Source organism: Lepisosteus oculatus, unplaced genomic scaffold (genome assembly GCF_040954835.1).
Source record: "Lepisosteus oculatus isolate fLepOcu1 unplaced genomic scaffold, fLepOcu1.hap2 HAP2_SCAFFOLD_136, whole genome shotgun sequence".
NCBI classification, from domain to species: Eukaryota; Metazoa; Chordata; class Actinopteri; order Semionotiformes; family Lepisosteidae; genus Lepisosteus; species Lepisosteus oculatus.
The window spans coordinates 172,172-196,500 of NW_027167685.1; the positions used below are offsets into that span (position 1 = coordinate 172,172).

Here is a 24,329-nt window from a genome sequence, read left to right on the forward strand (position 1 = left end):
TCTGTGCTTCCATTGCGAAGATATGGAACAAAAGAATATTCGTGCTTGGTCAAAAAAATGTCATAAAAACGAAAAAGTAAAGGCTGAGAAAGCATCCACAATGTATTTTATACACAAAACAAGCATTCTCGCAACTCTAAGAGGTTTCGTGAAAGCGCTACAGGCGTGCCAAAATCGTTTTCGAACTTCGAGCTAACTTTACCCCGGTCTGCAATGCTTTCAAGACGTTAGGATTTGTTTGTGCAACATCCAAGAAGAGTACTTGTGGCTTGAATGTGAACTGTACGTGCCCGCCCCCTTTCCTCTATAGTGCATGAGTTCCTCCCGGCATGACCTTCGTCATTGTTCTGTCATCTTTTATTTAAAGGGTTGTATTTCTGCTGCTGAAAATAAGCAACGGTTTTCTCACAACGCCCTTTGTTCCCAACGGAGCCCTTGTCTGTCATGAAATTCTTCAAAACCTCAAGCTAGAAGAAGAAGAAGATGACAAATATGAAGCGTTATAGCAACGACATGCCATGAGACGACCGATAACGATTTCCATAGAATCCCCGCGGTTGCTTGGCAACCGTCAGCTTTGCGCAGTGGCAGTATCGTAGCCTGTGAGGTTTAGCCGAGGCGCGATTATTGCTAGTTGAAAACTTTTCCCAATACCCCGCTTCCGCCGGTTTGCAATACAATCGGCGAAAGCAATTTTTGACAGTCTCGTCAGAGACTGAGCAAGGTGTTTAAAGACAGATTTGGTCATGGTGATATCATGGTAGAAAGAAACGAACTTGTTACGTGTCAACAGAAACGCTCTTTCAGCTTTATGCAGAGAACAGCGTCTGTCGAGATTACTTTTGTGTCAGCGCGAAACGCCGTGTGCTTGTCAGTATGATTTCATATTGCTCGTAGCGGCGCCTGGCTTTTGTCTGTCAAACGTTAGGTTGCGCTTCTTCATGCTGCATCGTCGGCATGAGTGGAGCATTTTAAACGTCTGTACTTACTGCGCCCCATAAGAAATCGTTTGTCCCTGTTCAAAAGAGATTGTGCGATGTCCTGCAGCGTTCGCAAAGCAAACCTTTGACAGTTTGAAAAGAGGAATTTATTCTGCTTCCTGTGCGTGCAGTAGTTACAAAGTTGAACGTCTTTACACGATCTGCTGCAGTTTTCAGTGGGTGGGCTTTGTCAAATGGCTTGGAAAAACGCACTCTGTTTCGGCTCGGGAAACATCATGAGCAGTGTCCTGCATGTTTTCTGTGTATAGCTGTCTTTTAACGCATACAGAATTCATTCGAAATCATTGATTTCTCCAATTAACAAGGGTCCCTTTTTGAACCTGCCAGAAGCATTCTTTCAATGTAACAGATTTACTCCGGGGAAGGGCAGCATGACATTGAGAGTAGCTCAAGCTTTCAGCACCTTTATCTGACTGCATGTATGCAGACACTGCTCAGAATCCCCTGTAAGATTCTCCTTCAATTCCGTTTTGCAGTGCTTTAGCTCTTTCAAAAGGCTTCGCTTTGCTAGTCACAATCCAAGGCTCATGACAGCATTTGAAAACATTTGCAACTGCATTGGCCGGGAATCGAACCTGGGTCAACTGCTTTGAAGGCAGCTATGCGCAACACTGGCTCGCTCCAGAGTAAATTTCACGTCGAGGACATATTTTTTTCCATTTTACCGTGAGTCGGGCTCAGCTGCACAGAGGAGAGAGCAGAGCAATGAGGTCACGGGGAAGAAGGGACAATTTTATGATGCTTTGGAAGATAATGTTTTTTTTTTCTTATACTGAAAATGAAAGGTAGTTGTTTCTATATGGACTCAGTCTTTGGAATTTGTATATATATATTTCAGTGATCCCTCAGCCATTCCTTCTGTATTGTAATTCAATTTCTCTTTTAAAATTCCTTCCCCACTTCTAGGACCTGCAGTTGCTGAACTCCACAATGGCTTCTATTGGAAAGTCTGTGACTGAGACCAAGTAAGTGCTCACTTTTTTATGAAACCATTATTTATTTTGGAGCAATGAGCAATTCTTATATAAATGCAATAAAATCATTATGCTCAAACTATGAGAGAGAAAATTAAGGATAATTTAAGAAATCAGTCTTAGCTTGTTTCTATACACAGATGGTATTATTTATTTTCAAAGGAAACCCGCGAGGATTCCCCTGGTGTGCAAGATGTGCCTGAATACTCTTGATCAGCTTCCTGCTCACTTGAAGAGGGCGTGTATGAAGCACGCCACGGCAGAAGAGATCAGGATGGCCTCTCAACAGGCGAGGGAGGACATGATGAATCACCTGAAGAATGGGGTCATCGTGGATTACCACAGAATAGAGATCGTGTCTGGTGAGGCAAACAGGATAGTGGTTGTAAGACTGCTAGAGTCCTTGGGCCTTTTTGTACATGGGAAGCCTGAAGACACATGACATATTTTTAATCTGTAAGGCTTCTGTAGTTTCTTTTTGAAATCATTGTTACAACATATTATGTAAAAGCATGTTGAAAAGAATATACCTGCATTCCAGCGGCCCTGAGCAAGAGGCCGCAGTCCAGGAGGAAGAGATGCCAGAGGCTGCTCTAGAAACTGAAACAGAAGCGGATAAGGAAGGGGAAGATGTGAGCTCTGAAGAACTCTATCAGCAGTAAGACTTTTTATTTTTCAGATGTATCTATTTTTTACTAAAATTCTAATTTGTCTTATAGGTATAAAATGTTTAAACCGGTGTTTTATATCCTTACAGGCCCTGAGTAGTTAAAAAGTATCAGCAGGCCGGAAGAGAGTGGCCCAAGCTGGACTCTATAGAAAGCACTCCCTGGATGCTCCTCTCCTGATTGGATTCAAACAGTACCTTACCAAGGATCTGGGAGTGGCAAATTATTCTCAGGAGGTATTTATTTTTTAAACGCATTAAAAATTAAGCAATGGTATCTTCATTGTAAATGTTTTTATTTCTTAGCTTAAAATTCACCCATGTGAAATGATGTCAGCCATAAACATCATGACTCTATATTTCCTACCTGAATCTATTCTACTTAAATTATTACATTATACACAATTTGAGTTCATTTTAAAAAGTAAAAGGTAATGAAAGGAATGCATTTTTAAAAGAAAGATAATACCGATATGCATGTGATAATCTTCCTTATATCATGTAGTGCGTCATTTGGACACTTTGTGGGCTTGAAATACAAAGAAAATCATGTTCTATGGTACAAGATAAATACAAAACTTAAGCTTTTATTTTAATTAGATTTGTTTATAAAGCATAAGCAATCATTTATTACATCGCTTCTTGAATTAAATCTTTTGACAAGAGGTAAGACTTCTATTTTACATTTAAACCCATGTTTAGCTGCGTTTTTTAGATTTAACTGAACCAATTTCTGTGTGTGATAATGTCCTTGAATTCTGACAACATCACACTAAATTACATGATATAAAACAGCTAATGTTTCTAGAGATAAAGTTTCTGGGATGCTTCTAATTACTTTTTATTACCAGGGACAGTTTAATTCACCTTGTACAGTACTGAAAGACCAAGATGCTTTTTTTAAAGCTATTTAACATTTTATAGAACTTTTTCTACTATGGCAACATGATGAGCTTGGTGAAACTTGGAAAAATACTGCTTGGCCACTTATCTTAAGATAAAGATAGGATAAAGGTTTATCTTTTGCACCTACCTGACCCCCAGGGAAGGCCAATGCTTTCTAAGTTGATGGTTCCCTACAGTAGACTGTACCTTATCTTCAAAGGTAATGTATATTGACCCAAATCAGTTTTGGAATCCAATCTACTGCCGAGATGGAGCACATCCTTTTTTCAGGATTTTAGCATCATACGTTTGGTATATTTAGTCCCTAATGCTGAAAGAAATGATCATAGAACATGACATCTAACCTTACCTGTGGTGTCTTTAATCCCTATTGCTCAATGCATGGTGTACGTACTGCATACATGTGTCTTGAGAATGAGGAATGGGCCCCTGAGACAGTAATTTGCCTGTTTCACAAATGATCGTATTTTACTAGAGATTCTGTTTGGGATTCAGATGTGCATTCGGACAGCAATCCCTTTCAAGAAATGATACGTTCTGGATGAGGTCAAAGGTGCTGGAACACTGTATTTAGGATGTGTTTGCAGAGACTATGTGTCTCCTGCTTCAACGCAGTGATAAATAGATGTGCTCCTGTAATTCATTGGTACATGCCCAGGGCAGTAAGCAGTCTGAGGATTTATTTCCAGACGGCATAGAGCAGTGAAGTAGTGTAGTAGAGCAACACACTGGATCATTTTATTATTAGAATCTATTCTACTTAAATTATTACATTATACACAACTTGAGTTCATTTTAAAAAGTAAAAGATAATGAAAGGAATGCATTTTCATAAGAAAGATAATACTGATATGCATGTGATAATCTTCTTTATATCATGTAGTGCGTCATTTGGACACTTTGTGGGCTTGAAATACAAAGAAAATCATGTTCTATGGTACAAGATAAATACAAAACTTTAGCTTTTATTTTAATTAGATTTGTTTATAAAGCGTAAGCAATCATTTATTACATTAATATATGTGAAAATAACATTTTAGCATCATATTATTACATACAGGTCTCTAGCTTCAACACAGTGATATATATATGCTCAGTGATTTATTGGTACATGCCCAGGTCAATAATCAGAATGAGGATTTATTTCCAGACGGGCTACAGGTAGTGTTGTGAAATACTTCAACACACTGGATCGCAGATTTAGACCCCCTGCACTCTTACTACTTAAAAACCAAAGAAATGAAGATATGTAGCAATCACATTGTAACAGGGGTGACAGTGACTTAATGCTTATACTAGTGGACTTCTGGTACCTTTAGGGTAAGGTGTTCCCTGAAGGGCTCTCAAACCCCGCATTTCAGATGCCTAGCTGTATCGCTGATGTGTTGCACCTCAGAATCACTTTTAAACCTTACCTCTGGTATCTTTAATCCCTATTGCTCAACGCATGGTGAAAGTATTGCATAAATGTGTCTGAAAATGAGCAATGGGCACCTGAGAGACTCATTTGCCTGTTTCACAAATGATCATATTTGACTAAAGATTCTGTTTGGGATTCAGTTGTGCATTCTGACAGCAATCCCTTTCAAAAAACGATACATTCTGGATGAGGTCAAAGGTGCAGGAACACTGTATTTAGGATGTATTTGCACTTATGAGGATTTATTTCCAGATGTGCTAGGGGTAGTGTTGTGAAATACTTCAACACACTGGATCGCAGGTTTAAACCCCCTGCACTCTTACTCCTTAAAAACCAACAAATGCAGATATGTAGCAATCATATTGTAGCAGACACTCATTTGCCTGTTTCACAAATGATCATATTCTACTAGAGATTCTGTTTGGGATACGGATGTGCATTCTGACAGCAATCTCTTTCAAAAAATGCTTTTACCTTTTCGCGGCTTTGCCCTTCTTGCCTCTTTGGACAATATCTCCATCTTGTGGTCGTTGTTGGTAATGTCTAGACAATATCTCCATCTTGTGGTCGTTCTTGGTAATGTCTTCTTATGCCCTTTTTTATTTCAATTCTCTATTAGTTGATTCTAGAATCTCTACAATAGAGTTGAAAACATCAGTTTTAAAGCAGACAATATGACATTATTTATAGTCCAATTAGAAATGTATTACCCTGATAGATATCCCAACACCCGGAATGTATTGATACCATATCCCCAGTAATGCTCCTCAGGCCTAACAAGCACACTGTTGGTCTTAGGAAGCATCAGACACAGAAACGGTAACAACATCCTTCTTTCTGTTCACTCAGTCTCTGGTGCCGTGGGTCAGTGAAAGTGCGATGCGCGGATCCAGCGATCTCATCCTGTCACTCAGATGGCACAATCAGTAATTGGTGGCAGTTGATATGGTCCCTCCCAGCAGGATTGCAACATCTGGCAGGGTATCTCTTCTTCACCTACACCCACTCGCCAGGTATCCGGTCGTGTCTCCCCTCTGCTGGAGGTCCCCAAGCGTCCGGCACCTGTTCACAAGCCCTGTGCACCGCTTCAGTTAACAAACCTACAACACTTTAATAGAGAGTTATCTACCCACGGTGTCCCTTCAGTTGATATTTCCTTAGTTGGTCTTTCAGACTGTGGGTGATTGGGGCAATGTGACTTCCAACTTACCCCTAGTGAGGCAATTACAGCCTGGCACACCTTCCCAGTGTAGTCTGCCCCTAGATCAGTATCCAAGGGGCAGGGCAGTCCATACCCTGGGATCATCTTTGTCATACACTTGGGTATGTGCCAGCCCACATCACATCATCATACAACCCCACATTCTTTACACATTTGTTCTAACCACTATTAAACATCTATTAAAGGCCTCAACCTGAATTCTCCCCTTTCCCCAATAGAGGTTTCACAGGGGTCTCAGACTCCCGCTCTCCCAGTGCAGCTCGTCTGGCATCTGCATCTGCATGGTTGTTACCTTGAGTTACTGGAATTCTTTATTTATTGTGTTATTTACACCTTACTCAAGCTGCTTCTGTCGGCAGCTGTAAAACTACAAATCAGTTCAGAGACAAGCCTAGTATTCTTAACTGGAGTCCCTGCCGTTGTGAGAGAATCCTATTTCTCCATAGCCATCCAGAATTGTGGCCTACATGCAACAAATACATACATTATATACATATACAGTAACCCTTTGTCCACACTTACATACAAAGGAATGGTTGATCCATCTGAGGAAACCCCAGTCTCAGCACCTGTAAGAGAGCTTGTTTCAAATTATTATAGGCGGCTTTTGTTGCGGGAACCAAGGCAATCTTGTCCTTGTACTGCACTCCCCCCTTAAGCAGATCTGTTAAGAGTTGTGCTCACCCTGTAAAAACATTGCACCCAAGCCCTGTTAAAATTTCACAATGCTAGACACAAAAGGGCCTTATCATAACTGCTTCTATTAGACACTCTAAAGCTGAAGCAACTCAGACTTGTGGGTTTCCTCGTCAGGGGAAGCACTCAGAATACTATCAACATACTGAGTGATCACAGTCAGTTGAAGCCACGTGATACCCTGTTCTGGATAGTCATTCTTTGTAATGCATAATATTCCAACCCAATAGATCTGGGATAAAACCACCCATTAAAATCTGGTACTCGGCAAGTAAAACTTGCTGCCCCAATACTCCTGTGGCCTCCTGCCGTCTCCCCATATACATTACTCTATAGCACACTGTTGAACAGAGGAGTGAAACAAGCATGACAGTAGTGCTCCAGTATCCCATAACAGAGAAACCAACACTCCATTAACAGTACATTTTTATCCACTGGACTGGGACAGACTTAGGGAGGGTACAAGGGATTTACAGGATCTAATCGTTAGGTAAACAGATCTTCTCACAAGACGTTATTCTCCCCAGTCTCGATTCTAAACCTACAGCGTTTCAGCATGTCTGAGACATTCGAATAAACCCAAATTGTTTCCTCTATTGCAACTAATTGTATAAAAATACAAACACTGTTTATCTAACTACTTTTACGTCCACCTGTACTGTACTTATACTTTCAGACGCTCTTATATTTTCCAATCTCCTTAAGTTGATTTTCGTCAAGTCTCTTTAGTTACGTCTCTAGCCAGTCCCGCTGGCTAAACACACTTACACCGTCATTTAGCTGCAAAAAGGCATTCGCGGATGCTGAAGAATTTATTTCCAAGGCAGCGGGTACAAGCGATTTGGCGTTTTAAAACCACCAGGAACAGCAAAGAGGCACGCTTCTTTCCTTGCGCCGGAACACAAGGACTGGAGGCGGACAACCTAGTCGGCAGGATTCGAACTTGCGCGGGGAGACCCCAATGGATTTCCAATCCATCGCTTTAATCACTCGGCCACGACTACAGCAAGCCCCACCGCCGCTGCGTTCTTGCTACAATCTTACCTGGATCGCGAGGCGCCGGCGGAAGCCTATTTCAAAGTCATTCTCCGTTTAAAAAAAACATTTCCAAAATACAAGCCTTGCAGACAGACACGCCTCAGAGGACTTAAGGGTGGCTTCATGTCGGAATGATAAAGTCTCCCCGTCCGGACATGAAAATGCCACTTTGTTACACACAAAAAAAGAATCAACAACAGAGAAATGCCCACAAGCATTTGAAAAGCCGCACCACGTCGCACTTGAAATAGCTCTTACATTAGTGGTAGACGCAGGAATCGCCTTTTTATTTACGCTCTTACCAACGCGATGGAAAGCAAAACAAAGCAAAGCAGAGCAAAACAAAACGAACAAACGAAAACCCTCACGTCCCACACTTGCATGTAAGGCCGTTACGTGCCCAAGCGGTATTGTATGTCATCCTAGCACTGCAGCCCGGGGCGTACGGTATATGGGAACGAGCGCACGCCACGAATCGTCTCGAATCACTCCCTACAGCTGTAAGGCACCTTGAAGTGTGTACCCCCAACATTCTTCCTTGCGCATCTGTGAAATCTAAATTAAATCTCACGTTGGGGGCATATTTTTTTCCACTTTATCATGAGTCGGGCTCGGCTGCACAGAGGTGAGAGCAGAGCAATGAGGTCACGGGGACAGGGGAGTTACACGCTGGCGGTTTGAATACGCGGAAGATCACTGAGGGATCCACAGTATATGGACCCTCCGTGCTCCATCAGTCCACACTCCGGACTCTGAATCCTGCCATCCGAGTTAAGATCTCGGCGAAACCTGAGGCGCAGTTCCTTCTTAAAACGTAATCTGGTGAGCATTTCTAGAATCATACTTGTATAGATGCAGCCTTTAATGTGTTGCTAGGTTAAAATTGATGACTTCTTGAACTTCAGTAGGCAACTGCCCTCTTGATTTTGGATTTAATTTCTTTATTACAGGGGCGCATTTATGAAGACAGAGTCATGTTCAGGTACTTTGCTTGATGGAGGAAGCTCATTTCGGACTCTGTTATCTGCTCACCTGGAAAGGTCTGCTGTACTACTACAAGAGAGAAGTAGAGTCTGGAAGAAGGGACAATTTTATGATGCTTTGGAAGATAATTTTTTTTTTCTTTGAAATCGAAATGAATCAGAATATCAGTGCAAAAGACAAACTCTTGGTTTGGTTTAAAGAGATATGGTTTTAAAACAGACAACATGTAGAAAACAGGTGTTTCTCACTTTTGGAAAAGAATGGACCGCGGGTAATATTTTACTAGTTGCAGTGCTGAGCTCACTGGGTTACAGTCCTGCAGTGTCACACCAGGGCCAGTGGCGCAATGGATAGCGCGTCTGACTACGGATTAGGAGATTGTAAATTCGACTCCTGGCTGGCTCAGGTCGTTTTTAAACGCATCAGGCTACTCCCTTAGTAGCCTGTGCTACTTACTGCATTGTAATCGTACCCAGTAAGAGATTTCCTTCATGTAAATGAACTGCACCTGACAGCTTTAGAAAAACACCTGGGCTCAGTACGGTGCTGAGAGCTCAGCGTTGCTGTTGTTCTAATTAGAACGCACTGCATCGGCTATGAACCCGAACTTTTCAATTATTCCGATCAGTAAGTCAACACGTAGTCCACATGAAGGTAGGAATATTCTCTTGTCTGTCTCTTGTTTGTATAGAACTGAATGTCCCTGACAATGTACTGTTAGTTTTAATTGAAGAACGGCATTTGTGTTCAAATATACCAGACAAGTTTACGTAACTGCTCTTGCGACACTCAGTTGTAATTAGTCAAGAAATAAAGTCGAACAACAGCTGCGGGTTTAATTCTGAACGTATCAGATTGCAGCGCGTTTTACTTCCATTGACAAATGATAGAGATTCGAAGAGAGATCCTTCAGACCAGCAAGCAAACCCACGGCTATTTCGGTTTTCTATCTAGGCAACGTTGGTGTCTGCAATAGCATACATGAAAGCGTGATGCAATTTCTGTGGCTACATTTGTTCCACGTCATGCACAGTAAGAATGTTTCTAACACCAAATACAATGTCAACAATTAGCGATCACGCCTTCTCCTCAGTTAACCCACTGAAACCCTTGCTGTTAACAGTTCTTTAATGCGTGCTTTACGAGCACCTATATATTGTGTCGGTTCTTTCAGTTTTATTCATTAGGTTTTCAAAGGCATAAGTACAACACCAGAGGTGCGAACGCAAGATGTGTGGTTATCTGAAGAACTCATTTCCATGGCAGCGGGGCCAAGCGATTTAGCGTTTTTATAGTACCAGGAAAGGAGAAGCGGCACTTCGCCTTTGCCGCGCAGGCATAAGGAGACGTGCGGCAGACGCCATAGTCGGCAGGATTCAAACCTGCGCGGGGAGTCCCCAACGGATTTCGAGTCCATCGCCTTAACCACTCGGCCACGACTACAGCGAGTTCGCCATCGCCGCATTCCTCCTTTAATCTAACACGGAGTGCGACGTGGCTGCGGAAACCTTTTCAAAGTCGCTCTCCGTTAAAAAAAAATAAATACCTTTGACAAAATACGTGCCGGCAGACAGACACGCCTCAGAGGGTTTAAGGCTGGCTTCACGTTCAAATGATAAAGTCTCCCCGTCCGGATGTCAAAATGCAGTTTTGGCAGACAAAAAAAACAGCAACAAACCACAAATGTGGATAAGGATTTTACAAGCTGCACCACACTGCACTTTCAAAAGCATTTACATTCCTGTTAGACACAGGAATTGCCTTTGATTTGCGTGCTTACAAACGCCATGGAAAACGAAACAAAACTAAAGCCCTCAGCTCTTGCACTTGATTATAATGCCATTACGTGTCGAAGCAGGAATTTACGTCATCCTACCACTGCAACACGGGAAATAGAGGGAAATTAGCACACGCTACGAATCGTCTCAATCACTCCCTAGAGTCGTAAGGCGCATTGAAGGGTGCACCCCCATCATTAATCGTTGTGCCTCTGTGAAAGGAAAGCTCTTGAGCAGTCTTTGAAACAGCTCGGATGAAACACTTGATTGCTTCCATGTGCATCTGGAGTCCATTTCTTATTTTCACTTCACGCCGCCCAAAGCATTTCTAAAACAGGAGATTCGCATTTGGGAATGCGCCCTGCCCTACAAATAAAACAGGTCTACGAGTCTGAAACCTGCTCCACGGAAAACAGCTCTGTTGCGCATTTGATCAAAGGGAGAGTCGCTGTTCTTACTTTTTGATGACATAACACCCAAAGGGGCTTCTTTGGAGCTGTATTCCAACCAGCATCCTAAAGTTTCTTGGCGGTATCCTTTACAGTCCTCTGTTCGGTCGACAAGGACAGAAGGGGGCAGCTTTCCTCACACATACAGTGCAATGTACTGTACTGTTCCCGTTCATTGAATTCGCAGTTCTGCATCAGACCTCTAACTCGTTACATTAGCTTGGATTTAAGCCACGAAGCAGGCTTCTACTGTATAAACGTCTAGAGGAATCACAAACTATTTGAGAGGCCATCATCCCAGGGGGAACTGACAAAGTCTATCCCTAAACACCTAGTGCAGTCTCTCGAGAGACTGTCAAAAATCGCTTTCTCCGTTTGCGTTGCAAGTAAGTGAAAACGCGGTATCAACCCAGAGCCACTTGGCAGCACGGGCATGTAAATACTGTTACTGTCACTGCTCGATACCGACGTTAGGCTACTATACCATGTTCAGCCACCGCTAGAAAATGTACGGCTCTAGTACCGGAGCAAAGAACAGGAGGGCCAACACCGAACGGGCACAAGTGTCAGACAAGGAGAGCGACAAGGATGGGACTCGACCCCATGTGTGCAGAGCACAATGGATTAGCAGTCCATCGCCTTAACCACTCGGCCACCTCGTCAACAAAACTGGGCTGTCCTGACATGGGTTGGCGCACTCCAGTTGATCTTTTTCTTTTTTTTCCCTCATACTCGAGGGTCATTTTCCTGTTCCACATGCGATTTCAACATTTTCCTTGGGAGATGTCAAGCCAGCAAGCCACTACTGTGGTTCAGTGGCCAGTGTGGAGTTCAGTGGCCCTGTTGTACACAGAAAGCACATTGAGCTCCTTGGACATGAAAAGTTCCAGATAAAAGCCATTTGTCATCCTTTCTCTTGGTGTTGATGTTGCTATTGTATGTAAAGGTGGCAACTTGCTCAGCGAGCAGGCGGAGCACACACCGAATGCAGATGTGTCTGAGTGGTGTGTCCAAGTGGCTGCAAAAAGACAGCACTCCCAGGGCGCCGTGGCTTAGTTGGTTAAAGCGCCTGTTTAGTAAACAAGAGATCCTGGGTCTGAATCCCAGTGGTGCCTTTTTTTGTTCTGTGTTCTCGAACAGAACTGGTCATTATGGACAACCGCATACGTCTAGACTTAATTAAATGCAAGTATTCATTTCCTGTCTTGAACGACTTGTTTTTCTTAAAATGGATGCAACTTGCAAAATATGAAATACAAACCTCGCTAATCAGCGCTCGCGGCTGGCAAAAAAAAAAAGAAGTCAGCAATGTTTTTTTCTTTAACCTTAAGCCTGCTAATGGAGAAGAACCTAGTCGCCATATCACATACATCCGTTTCAACGATAAGAAGGTAACAACTATCCTCACTCCAGTGTAAATCTCACGTTGAGGGCATATTTTTTTCCACTTTACCATGAGTCGGGCACAGCTGCACAGAGGCGAGAGCAGAGCAATGAGGTCACGGGGACAGGGGAGTCACATGCTGGCGGTTTGAACACGCGGAAGATCACTGAGGGATCCACAGTATGTGGACCCTCCGTGCGCCATCATTCCACACTCCAGACTCTGAATCCTGCCATCCGAGTTAAGGTCTCGGCGGAACCTGAGGCGCAGTTCTTTCTTAAAATGTAATCTGGTGAGCATTTCTAGAATCGTACTTGTATAGATGCAGCCTTTAATGTGTTGCTAGGTTAAAATTTATGACTTCTTGAACTTCAGTAGGCAACTGCCCTCTTGATTTCGGATTTAATTTCTTTATTACAGGGGCGCTTTTATGATGACAGAGTCATGTTCAGGTACTTTGCTTGATGGAGGAAGCTCATTTCGGACTCTGTGATCTGCTCACCTGGAAAGGTCTGCTGTACTACTACAAGAGAGAAGTAGAGTCTGGAGGAAGGGACAATTTTATGATGCTTTGGAAGGTAATTTTTTTTTTTCTTTGAAATCGAAATGAATCAGAATATCAGTGCAAAAGACAAACTCTTGGTTTGGTTTAAAGAGATATGATTTTAAAACAGACAAAATGTAGAAAACAGGTGTTTCTCACTTTTGGAAAAGAATGGACCGGGGGTAATATTTTACTAGTTGCAGTGCTAAGCTCACTGGGTTACAGTCCTGCAATGTCACACCAGGGTCAGTGGTGCAATGGATAATGTGTCTGACTATGGATTAGGAGTTTGGAGGTTTGACTCCTGCCTGGCGCTGGTTGTTTTTAAACACATCAGCCTACTCCCTAAGTAGCCTGTGCTACTTACTGCATTGTAAGAGCGATTGTGAGCGGTTTTGTTTTCTCTCTTTGACCAGCCCAGCTGCGCCCCACCCGAAGGCAGGGAAGCACAAAAATTGTATGGAACTCATTCATGCTCCTCTCCATGGAAATCTTTAGTAAAAGGCAAAAGATTTGTACGAGATGAAGAGAAACCAGAGTGCGTGGCTGGACAGCTGCAGGAGCCCAGGCCGCCTTCAAGCCCTCTGCCCTGCCGGTCGTGGTTGGCAATGCACCTGGCCTTACAAACGAGCCAGTGGGGCCCGTTCAGCTCCGGGCTCATCGCCTGCGGCTCTCGGCTTACCTGGCAGGGGAGATACCTTGATCAGCCTGTAGTTGGTGTAGTTGGATTGTTTTCTTGTTTTCTGGAAGCAGTGTTTGTTTTGCAGTTTGAGATGGCAACCTTTGGATCCCGCAAGAATGCTGTACGTTTTGAGCTTTTGGATGACCTCTTCATGGATCGTATGCAGTTAGGCAGAAAAGTGTTACAGAAGGAACTTGGCTTTGAACCTCGGCACTTGGATTTCATCTTCGCTCTCCCAGGTCAGAAAGCATTTGAGGTTGTTTTTGCTACCTATTCTCTGTTTGAACAATGTGTGGATGTGTTTGAGGCAAAAAGAGGGAAAGTTCCTGCCCTTGAGAAGATCAACTTGCAGCCTCTGACACAGAGAGAGAGGAAAACGGTGCATGTTGTTATGTTCTCGGAAATGGCAAAGACGGAGGACATTCACACCTGGCTTAAGCAGTACTGCACAGTCCACCATGGAACTGAGGTTAGAGATGTTGATGGTATAAAAACAGGAGCAAGGAAATTCGAGGTTCGCTTGCTACCGGACAATGTAAATGGAGGCTTAAGGCACCTGCCCTCTACAATCCGGCTGGGCGCCTGCAATGGCTATGTTTTTTATGTGGGACAACCAAAGGTGCGTCGGCGCTGTGGTGCTGTGGGACACCTGGCATCGTCCTGCACTGTGAAATGCTGCAAGACCTGTGGCAAACAGGGACATTTAGCCTCTGACTGTTCAATGCTGCCAAAGTGCAATTTATGTGGCTCGGAAGGACACGTTTTTAAGAACTGCCCTCACGCCTACGCCAATAAACTCAAAATGAGAAAGGATGAGGCAGTGCTTGTTTCAGCCAAACCGGCCCGAAAAGCCAAAGCAAACAACAAGTCAAACAAAGAACCCTTGTTGAACAAAGAGTCTCAGCCTCCAGCCAGGATCAGTCCTGCTGTGGCTCCGGGGCCGGTGGAAGAGAAATCCACTACGCTCCCACAACCGCAGACTGCACCAGACAAGCACGAGGGTTTGAAAACCCCAGAGAACAGTGAGGACCCCTCCCCCACTCCTGCTCCTCAGAACGAGGGCCATTGTGGGGCCCCCACCGGTGGAGCGGGTCCAGCGACGATACCCAGGATTCAGCGGAGCTGCTTTTCTCAGACTCTGCAAGTGCTACAGATGCCCTCCTCTCCTCCATCCAGTCCGTCACGGAGGATCTGCAACAGCTGGTGGGTGAGGGGGAAGAGGAGACTGGTGCATCGGCTGCACCCCTTTCCCCTCAGTGCTACCAGGAGCTGGACTTGAGGAAAAGGAAAAATGACTCTGTTTTCTCCCCGAGCGAGGAGGAAGGAGAGCATGGCGATAGGGACAGCTGGAACCCCTCCACCCCTCCTTCTACCCCCTTCCTTGAAATGGACTCCGTGAACGCTTTTACTGCTGCCACCCTGATGAAGGCTCATTCAGAGGATGGCTGGCAGGAAATTGGTAAGAAGAAAAAGAAAAAGAGAAGGTAACAGGTGAGACCGAAGAGAAATGTGTTTTGTAAAGACTGGTTCCACTTTCTTATGTAATATGGCTCTAAACATAATTTCTCTTAACACCAGAGGTATCAATGACAGAGTTAAATGCCAGTGTGTCTTTGATTACCTCCAGCAGAGAGAGGGAGATGTGTTGATGTTGCAGGAGTGTGCTTTAGCCTATCAAGAGAGGTATAAAAGCTTTGAAGATAGGTGGGATAAAGGGCCTTCTGTTTGGTCAGGGGACAATAACAACAGAGCCTCTGGCGTGGCCATTCTTTTCAAAGGATGGGCTTTCAAATTGAAAAGTATTCAGAGGGTCATAGATGGCAGGTTGCTGTGTGTGGATGTGGAATGGGGGACCGTTAACCTGCGGCTAATCAATGTGTATTGTCCTACTAACGTGGGAGGAAGGGTGGAGCTACTCAAGGCACTCTCTCCCCTATTGTTAAGTAGCACAGACGTGACAGTGGGAGGGGATTTTAATTGTATCTTAGAGCACACAGACAGGCAGTCTAGCTCTCCGATAAAATTGGATTCCAGCTCACTGGCCCTGCAAAACTTAGTTCAAGACTTTAAACTCTCAGACACATATAGATGTATATATCCCACAACAGCAGGATATAAATGGTCAGGGAGGAATAGCAGCTCCAGAATTGACTATTGCTTTGTCTCAGAGAGAGTGAAAGTTGTTGGGGTCACTCTTCAGCCTGTCTTCTTCTCAGATCATCAGGCTTTAGGGTGTAGAGTGGAACTCAAGGGCGGGACTGTCTTTGGCCCAGGCCTCTGGAAACTCAACACTAAGCTGCTAGAGAACGAGGGGGTAGTATCCCGCTACAAGGAGAAACTATCACAGTGGCTGTCCTTGCAGTGTCTGTACGGGTCAGTAGGAGAGTGGTGGGAGGAGGTGAAGATGAGGACAAAGGCCTTTTTCATGGCTGAGGGAAGGAAGGCTGCTGCCAGACGGAGAGGAGTGCTAGCCAGGAAACAGAGGCAGCTGCAGCGTCTCTACACGATGCTGCACAGTGGCTTCGCTGTGCTCGAGGATATCACCCTTTTAAAAAAGGACATCCGGAGCATAGCCGAAGAAAGTAGTCGAGGAGTGCTGTTAAGAAGCAGAGTGCAGTTCTTGGAAGAAAATGAGAAGTGTACTCGCTTCTTTTTCAGGAAAGTGGTAGGCTCCAAGTCTGTCATGGAAAGTGTAGTTGATGAGGAGGGACGAGAGAGAACAGAGCCGAGTGCTATCCTCTCCTGCACCAAGGCTTTCTACTCAAGACTGTACAGCTCTACAGAGGTAAAGGATGAAGAAATTCATTTTTTTACCTCAAAGCTAGAAAACGTTTTGAGTGAAGAAGATAGGGAAGTACTTGAGAGGGATTTGACAATAGAAGAGCTGAGACAGGCTATGGAGAGCTTACAGAAATGGAAAACTCCGGGTGCTGACGGGCTCCCTAAAGAATTTTATTGCACCTTTTGGGATCTGCTTCAGGATCCGCTACTGCTCCTATTCGAGCGAAGCTATAAGACAGAATTGCTGCCTGACTCCTTAAGAGAAGGCACTATCTTTCTCTTGTTTAAGAAAGGAGCAAAGAATGACATAAAGAACTGGAGACCCCTCAGCCTGTTAGGCGTGGACACTAAGATCCTGTCCAAAGCCCTTTTCCTGCGCCTACAAAATGTAGTGGCCTCACTGGTAGGGAAAGAACAGACTTGTGGGATAGCAGGACGCCTGATGAGCGACAACCTGGCCTTGTTGAGGGATGTCTGTCTGTACTCAGAGGATCGCTCCCTCCCTCTGTGCATTTTAGGTGTAGACCTAGAAAAGGCCTTTGACCGCCTAAACCGGCAGTACTTAACATTGGTACTTGAGCACATGAATTTTTGCCCCATCATGAGAAAGTGGATTAACCTGCTGTACACAGGTAGCAACAGCAGAGTAATGGTTAATGGCAATAGATCACACCCCTTTGAAGTCTGTTCAGAGGTGAGGCAGGCCTGCCCATTATCCCCCTTGTTATTCGTTTTGGCTATGGAGCCCTTAGCCTGTGCCTTGCGCCAGGATCAGGCCATTAATGGGATACCAGTGCCTGGAAGTGGGGGAGGAGAGGTAAAGACATCTCTATACATGGATGACCCTGCTCCTCTCTGACAATGCCTCAATTAGCAGAGCTCTGCAGTGCTGTGATCGTTTCTCTTTGGCTTCATCCGCAAAAATTAACAAATCTAAGAGTGAGATTTTTTATCAGAACTGGAGGGAGCCAAAAGAAGGACATGATCTCAGGCTGCAAGAGAAGAGAATTAATTTACAGGTGCCATTCCCCGGCATTGTGGCCATTGTCGGTGCTCACACGCGATAAGATAAGGCGGAGGAGAGTGGGGCATGCCCAGCGGCAGACATTCAAGGAGGGAGCAGTGCGAGGTGAGGTGAGGTGAGGTGCGACACCCCGGAGCCCCGACGCAGCTAATGCGGAGCACTTGTTGGACTGGCATCGAAAGGACGTGTGCGCACGGAGCGAGCCTTCCCTGCGGCGGAGCGCGGGAACTTTCTCCCCCCCTCCCGCTGCAGGAGTTGTGTGCGCTGCAGCGGTGCCGAGAGAAAAGCACAGAAGGCAGCAGGCTCTGGAGAGCAGGTAAGAGATGGAGCCTTGTGGGCAGGCGAGCAGGCCCGTTTTTTGGAAATTGCTGAAAAGGTTTGTTCGGTGTGTGGCAGGCGCACGTCGCGAGCTTGCGTGGCGATCTGCCGGTCTGGAGTTATGCAAATGAGGCCGAATTGCATCCCGGGACATGCTGCGAATGCGCAACGGTGACTGCAGATGTGTAGGAAACGGTGCGCTCGTTTTCTTGTTTTGCCCACACTTTTGAGTGTTAGTGTGGCGTGTGAGTGTGCGAAAGAGTGGGCCCAGCAGGAGGCGGTGGCGTGCAGGGCGAGGAGGTGGCCTAGGCTGCGCAATTTGTGCTGTGGGTGCGGGCCTCTTGCAACTTGGTTTATTTGGTTTATTTATGGTTCGCATAAATAAAACCGGAAAAGAGGAATTTATTCTGCTTCCTGTGCGTGCAGTAGTTACAAAGTTGAACGTCTTTACACGATCTGCTGCAGTTTTCAGTGGGCGGGCTTTGTCAGATGGCTTGGAAAAACGCACTGTGTTTCGGCTCGGGAAACATCATGAGCAGTGTCCTGCATGTTTTCTGTGTATAGCTGTCTTTTAACGCATACAGAATTCATTCGAAATCATTGATTTCTCCAATTAACAAGGGTCGCTTTTTGAACCTGCCAGAAGCATTCTTTCAATGTAACAGATTTACTCCGGGGAAAGGCAGCATGACATTGAGAGTAGCTCAAGCTTTCAGCACCCGTATCGGACTGCGTGTATGCAGACACCGCTCAGAATCCCCTGTAAGATTCTCCTTCAATTCTGTTTTGCATTCCGTTTTTCAAAAGGCTGCGCTTTGCTAGTCACAATCCAAGGCTCATGACAGCATTTGAAACCAATCGCCACTGCGTTGGCCGGGAATCGAACCCGGGTTAACTGCTTGGAAGGCAGCTATGCTCACCACTATATCACCAACGCACGCCAACAGGTGCCCTGCAGGACACCACCAGAGAATGCTCACGATTTCGGAAGCTGTCTCCGGGACGTTCTGATTCCACACATCCTGAATAAATCATGATATTGTTAGTTGCTGTAGCTAGACGTTCAAATGAGTTTCATGGCCAGATGGACTGTTTCCTCCAGCGGTATAGTATTGCAGTGAGACAGCACGATGCCTGCAAGACTGTCACGCTAAACGCCACAGATTGTGTTTGTGTTGGACAGTTGGACCCTACAGTTGGACCCTCGTCGACAACCTGAATAGCTTATTCAGAAGCAGTGCTGGACCGGGAACGAACCAGCTTCTTCCCAGGCACAAGAGTGACTTGTGAGGACTGCGCGCCGCAGTCAGATTCCTCCGCCCGTCCTACTCCGAGCTGCACCTTGACTGGTTGGCCGGTAGCCAGAGGACGCCGGGACAACGCCCATTGGACAACCGCTGGAACAGAGGCTGCAACAGAGCCTGTCAGCTGGTTTGGTGTTCGTGCCGGGAAATTCCAAATCCATACACAGTGGATAAGTAAACCCCATGTTCTACATTGCGTCTCGAGAATTTAATTGTACCTCAACACAAGTTGTTATCAATTTAATTCATGAGTAATGTATTTACTTCCGAGTTTAGAGTAACAGTGGGTAATAACACTGATTAGCGATTTGGTAACCGAACGATATATATTGACATATATTCTCTGTTGTGTATCTCTTTGTGTTTGCATCTCTTCGGGATTATATACCTTGTATATTGATAACCCTCACAGTAAGGTCTGCCACTCGTATCCAGGCAGACTAGTATATGTTTGGTGCACAATTTATATTAATAAATGTATCTAGTGTATTGAACCCCTGTGTGTGCGTTGTTAGTTGTTCTGACGATTGATTTTCTAAAAGCCCCAACGAACAACCTTGTGATTACTGCTACAATTAATAATTGTCTCAGTAAACCCATCAAACCATTACATTTAATGGCGTCCCTGGGTGGGTGAGTTTAGAATGAAATGAGAATCAGTCGCACAGAATAACTGAAGTTCAGCACAGCACCGCGGCTTCTATACGCGAATACCGGGTGTGCTGATAACTGCGTAAAGAAATCCCCCTGTTTTCTAGCGTTTAGTGTAACGTGTGCTGATTGGAAATCCATCTGCTCGGGTGTCTAGATTCCATACTGTATTTTGGAAAAAGAAAAAAAAAAGTAATACTCTTAAAGTTTCTCTGACGTAATGACAATGGCTGCTAAAATGTCTGAAGTGGAGTCGCTTATAAGTACTATTTCTAGCGACGACAATCCTGGTTACTGGAGTGGTATCGAAAAGTTGAACTTTGATGATATTGAGAAGCTGCAAGTAGATTTAGTAGCTAAGGTAGCGAACCAGCTTAACACAGGAGTGTCTGTGAACGCAGTTCTGGTCCTATCGAGTTTCACCTTAAATCTAGCTAAACAGCTGGAACTGTCTTTGTCCGAGCTGACAAAGTTTCAAAAGCTTCAGGGAACGCTAGAAAGATATAAGGTGGAGCGAGTCGAGTTGTTGGATATAATCAGAGAAAAGAGAGTGAAAAATGAGGAAAGTGAAGACTGACTCAGGGAAGTTTTAGGTAAATTAGATGACTTGTCTGCTAGAGAAACTGCGGCTGAGGTAGCTAGGAGAGACCTGGAAGGGAGCTCGAAAGAAAAAGAAAAAGAAATTGAGAGTTTAAATGAGCTCAGCCAGGAAAGGCAAAAGGAGTCAGATGCTGCCGTACTGGAAGCAAAATAGACTAGATCCCACTTGCATGCCAGCCCACCTAGCAGCCCGGAGCGCTCACCCAGCGCGCCGGGAGGAGGTTTCTCCCGGCCAGGGTCTGTGGTCGGATCGGCATGGGGGAGATCGCCGAGTCCTGCGCGAAACGCAAGGGCGAGTCAGTTCAGGCATAGACCCCCTGCTCCTGATCACGGCCGTCTCCCTGCCCGCGGAGAAACCGTAAAAATTAACCTCCACTCCCTGAGGCAGTTAGCCAAAGATGTAGAAAGGTTTGACCCGTCAGTGTCAGGGAATAATGTGGAGACCTACATCAATGAGCTGAGATATACTTTGCAGTTTATGCCCGAAGCGTCCGAACAGGAAAAGGCTATGTAAGTAAGGAAAACTACCAGCCGAGCGATCCACGAGTGGATGTCTAGACAAGGACCGGAAGTCTGTAATAGCTTTGAGGAGCTGTGTCAGGCAATGATCGGAGAATTTTCGGCTTTTATCGATCCCATAGCTGCCGTGGCTGCTGTGCACCATATTAAGCACGAAAAAGCTGAAGCCCCTCGCGACTATTATCAGAGGCTTAGGCGCACTTATTTTGCAGGGCGGAATGAAGAGGGTTGCGAAGAGAACGTGAATTTCAAAGGTTTATTCATTGCTAATCTGCATCCCTCAGTCAGGAAAATGATTGTGATGCACACACAGCGATGAAAATGGCTGACATTAGAAGGTTGGCTCAAAAAGCCTGGGGAGCTGAAGTCTCTGCTTCCTCAGAGCGAAAACCTGCTAAAACGGCCATGTTCGCCACTAAAGCCAGCAGGGTTGACGACTCGCCTCAGCTCGAGGCAGCTGAGGTTCCTGAGCTCGCTAAGCCCCGGCACAAAATAGGCAGGCAGGACCGCACTAAGCGTCAGAGCCGCCGTGAGCGCTACGGGGAAGGCAAGGGCTCAGGCAGAGTCTATCATAAGACTGGACGAAGGGAGTCGACTGCAGCCCGCCTGGCCAGGCTTGAACAAGCCCTGCCTGAGAGATCAGGACAGGGTAAACCTTCCGCACCGAATGCCAGAAGTGTGAATGAGCTTAGGGGGACCATGCCCCTTCTCAGTGGAGGAGGCGGGGATCCGTCCCAAGCCCCTCCCTCAGTCTATCTGATTGGGTGGGAGGGTTCCTGCCTGGAAGAAGGCTGTGACTCTGAGTTGGGCGCTGACCCCGCCCCTGAAGTCAAAGAAAAGGCAGGCTTCCAACAATTCTTAGGGAATCTCAGCCAGAAAGGCAAAGCAAGGCGTATTTATATCAAGGTTTTTCTTGAAAACGTCTTAGATAGAGAAGCACTGATTGACACTGGGGCTGAAATTAGTTTGATGTCAGCCGATCTACTCAGCGAGCTCAAACGAGTAGCGAAAGGAAAAGGCATCAGACTTAAGGTAGAACCGTGTAAGATAGATATTTCCAGCTATACCCAGGATCATGCCAGGATCACACACCGAGTGTGGGTGGCACTTAGGTTCGGGCCAATGAACATGGTGCATCCTGTTTACATCTCTAGGTTAAAAAGAGAGCCACTACTCATTGGCCAAGACCTGCTTGACAGGCTGGAGCCTCTGGTGGACTGCCAGCGTGGAAAATTGTGGGCTCAGGTCAAAAACCCTAAGCCTGTTGCACAGCAAAAAGGGGGATTCAGTGGTTATGCTGTGATCACACAGTGCCCACTGAACACTATAGCTGAGTTGGAGGTTCCTCCTGGTTCCTCTGGACGAGAATAAAAGTCTCTTCTTGCTTTCCAAAACTACAGGGAAGTCCTGCCCAGGCCAGCACTCCCACGGTCTCCCAACTACAGGAGCAGTGCTCCGAGCAGCTGCTTGACCCACCAGGTAAAGCACACCCCCTTTTCATCCCTGAAGAAGAGTGGATCTCCCTGTCCGGTAATGAATGGGAGTCCTTTCTGTGCACCCTGGTACCTCAGGGGGTCCAGGACTACCACCCCATGGTGGTGGGAGGGGGTCCAGGTGGCAGAAGTGCAGGTTGATGATGTAATTCTTAGCCTCAGCTCTGAGAAGTCCATAATCAGTGAAGGTCTGTTCGAGGACCTGTCGCGAAGCTGTCAGGTGACCCTGGTGACGCAGTCACAGGTTCTGTGGTGGGCACCCCCACCTCATAGGTCCATTTGGAGCAAAGGAAGCTGTGTAGCTTCCATCTCCATCGGAAAAAGGAAGTTTGCTCACTACTTCCAGGTAGCACCTCAGCTGACCCATTCGGTCTGCATTGGTGCAGACCTATTGGTTCGACTGGGCGCCCAGCTGGACACAGTAAACAGTGTGCTGTGGAAACGGGTGGACCCAGATGCCCACTCTCTAAGCGGTGACCCCGAGAACATTCGGTCAGGTCAGACGATTCCTCAGGCCTGCCAGGTAGTAAACGAATCGGACCTGATCGTTCCTGCGTCAACAGCAGGGTTTCCGGTACGCCTTGTCCTAAAGAAGGGACAGAGAATGGACGCTGAGATGGTTTTCTTCCAACCATCAGCTCAGTTTATCAGACTGAACCTAGCAGTCTGTTGTACCCCCAAACTGGAACGGAATGGCCGAGCCACCTGCCTGTTGGTGCAGAACATAGCAAAACAAGATGTCAAAATCCCTGCTCGCACTGACATGGGACTGGAATTGACAATAGTTTCTATGATTTCGAACTGGCCATCCCAGTACTGGGGCAGCTCCCTGGTCCCTTGGATTCATAAAAGCGCCACTGTAATAAAGAAATTAAATCCAAAATCAAGAGGGCAGTTGCCTACTGAAATACAAGAAGTCATCAATTTTAACCTAGCAACACATTAAAGGCTGCATCTATACAAGTACGATTCTAGAAATGCTCACCAGATTACGTTTTAAGAAGGAACTGCGCTTCAGGTTCTGCCGAGATCTTAACTCGGATGGCAGGTTTCAGAGTCCGGAGTGCGGACTGATTGCGCACGGAGGGTCCATATACTGTGGATCCCTCAGTGATCTTCCGCGTGTTCAAACAGCCAGCGTGTGACTCCCCTGTCCCCGTGACCTCATTGCTCTGCTCTCTCCTCTGTGCAGCCGAGCCCGATTCACGGTAAAGTGAAAAAAAATATGCCCTCAACGTGAGATTTACTCTGGAGCGAGGATAGATGTTACCTTTTTATCATTGAACAGGATGTATGTGATGTGGCGACTAGGTTCAATTTTGTATCCTCTTTAAAAGATTAAGGACTGGGGTGAGCGTGATTTACCACCCTTTCAGCTAAGAACCCGACGTGCGCACCGTTTAAGCTGCATAGACTCGGTCGTTTAACTCTTCTCCATTAGCAGGGTTAAGGTTAAAGAAAAAAAACATTGCTGACTTCTTTTTTTTTGCCAGCTGCTAGCGCTGATTAGCAAGGTTTGTATTTCATGTTTTGCAAGTTGCATCCATTTTAAGAAAAACAAGTCGTGTTAAAGACAGGAAATGAATACTTGCATTTAATTAAGTCTAGCCGTAGGCGGTTATCCACTGGGATTCAGACCCAGGGCCTCCTGTTTACTAGACAGGCGCTTTAACCAACTAAGCCACAGCGCCCCGGGAGTGCTGTCCTTTTGCAGCCACTTGGACACACCACTCAGACACATCTGCATTCGGTGTGTGCTCCGCCTGCTCGCTGAGCAAGTTGCCACCTTTACATACAATAGCAACATCGACACCAAGAGAAAGGATGACAAATGGCTTTTATCTGGAACTTTTCATGTCCAAGGAGCTCAATGTGCTTTCTGTGTACAACAGGG

At 45.7% G+C, this 24,329-nt stretch overlaps 5 non-coding genes across 5 annotated transcripts; 1 reads left to right on the top strand and 4 right to left on the bottom strand.

Moving 5' to 3' along the window:
* The first annotated feature begins 573 nt into the window (after window positions 1-573).
* Window positions 574-715, top strand: LOC138226371 (U4 spliceosomal RNA). The gene has a single exon (XR_011184509.1). It is a non-coding gene; the product is annotated as a U4 spliceosomal RNA (small nuclear RNA).
* Window positions 716-7,808: 7,093 nt separating this feature from the next.
* On the bottom strand, window positions 7,809-7,890 carry trnas-gga (transfer RNA serine (anticodon GGA)). Its single transcript has one exon. It is a non-coding gene; the product is annotated as a tRNA-Ser (tRNA).
* A 2,379-nt stretch (window positions 7,891-10,269) lies between these two features.
* On the bottom strand, window positions 10,270-10,351 carry trnas-cga (transfer RNA serine (anticodon CGA)). The gene has a single exon. It is a non-coding gene; the product is annotated as a tRNA-Ser (tRNA).
* A 3,137-nt stretch (window positions 10,352-13,488) lies between these two features.
* On the bottom strand, window positions 13,489-13,605 carry LOC138226393 (U5 spliceosomal RNA). The gene has a single exon (XR_011184530.1). It is a non-coding gene; the product is annotated as a U5 spliceosomal RNA (small nuclear RNA).
* A 5,128-nt stretch (window positions 13,606-18,733) lies between these two features.
* Window positions 18,734-18,805, bottom strand: trnag-ucc (transfer RNA glycine (anticodon UCC)). The gene has a single exon. It is a non-coding gene; the product is annotated as a tRNA-Gly (tRNA).
* Between the last annotated feature and the right edge of the window lie 5,524 nt (window positions 18,806-24,329).